We start from the raw sequence: 1,446 nt of genomic DNA on the forward strand, positions 1-1,446 counted from the left end.
GAAAAGTTTTGAAGAGACTGTAAAACAAATGAGCTATGCTATTTCTGTTTATGTTAGGTAATAGTGACATTATTTGTAACTAACTATCTTTATTCCAGGTATTGTACACTAAATGCAGGCTAGTTTTCCTATTAAAGGTGAAGGCAAAAAGGCAGGGAGAATGTATCACTACTCTTTAGGTTAGGCAGACTCTCAGAATCTTAGAGTTGGACAGGACAATTTGGAGGTGATTGAATGAGACTCATAGAATCTCTTTAATAGTATCCTTAAATAATTGTTCAGTTTTTGGTTTAAGACTTCCAGAAAAGGAAAACCCCCCCTGCCTGTAAAAATAATCCATTCCCTATCTTTTCAGTTCTTATTGTTAGGAAAAATTTCCATATATCTAAAACAAAGCCAGTGTTCTGAATTATCTATACAATGTCTTTTGGGGACCAAGTTGAATAAGTATAATGTCTTTTCTTTTCAACAAGTCTTTAAATTCTGAGGATAATTGCCATGTTCCCCTGGATGTTTCTCCTCATCATGTTAAAAATTTTCAGTTCCTTTAACTGATTTTCATATGACCCAAATTCCAAGTCCTCTTTGCATGCTGGTTGCCCTCTCCTGGACACACTCTAACTTCTCATTTCTTTCTAAACTGTGACATTTAGATGTAAAACAGACAATTTTGAAGATGTGATCTGAGTAGAAAACACTGGAATTAGCACCTCCCTTTTTTGGTGACACCCACTATTGGAATATGGTCTAGCTTGTCTAATTTTTGTCCTATTGGTAACATACTGAACTATTGGCTCATCACCTATTTCTACCTCAAACCTCTAATTGTGCAGTTTGAAAAAATCTGAATGATTAACTTTATGTTTATCTTTAGAAAATTGTAATTTATAAGATTTATATCAGCATTCTTACTTTTTGAGATCCTTTTCCAATTCTGACTCTTTCCTCCTCTGTCCTATCCATCTTTACCAGTCTTCTCACTATTTGCACATTGGGTAAACAAAGCTACCTTTGATTTCATGCAGAATATTGATGAAAAATGTTGAACATAAAGCCATACTCTAATTCACAGAATCATAAGATCCTAGATTTGGGGGGCATTATACAAAAGAACTCCCTTCAAATTGACATCACTCTGGCCTTCTACTATGTCCTAATCTACTCAGGGGCAGTATTATCTAGCCCATATCACTCTATCTTGTCTAGAAGGATAAATGAGAGAATTTATAAAATACTTTTCTGAAATATAGAAATATAATATCTCCAGAATTCCCTTAATCTTCCAGTGTTATAACCATCAAAAAATAAAATGAGGTTAATTTGACGTAAGTTGTTAAAGCCATGCTTGATCTTGGTTGTTACTCTTCCAGTTCTAAATCCTCCCAATCACTTGAATAGTACATTCTAGAAATTTTGACAGGAATCTCAAAATTACAGAGCCTCAAA

Source organism: Macrotis lagotis, chromosome 1 (assembly GCF_037893015.1).
Source record: "Macrotis lagotis isolate mMagLag1 chromosome 1, bilby.v1.9.chrom.fasta, whole genome shotgun sequence".
In the NCBI taxonomy this organism is placed as follows: domain Eukaryota; kingdom Metazoa; phylum Chordata; class Mammalia; order Peramelemorphia; family Peramelidae; genus Macrotis; species Macrotis lagotis.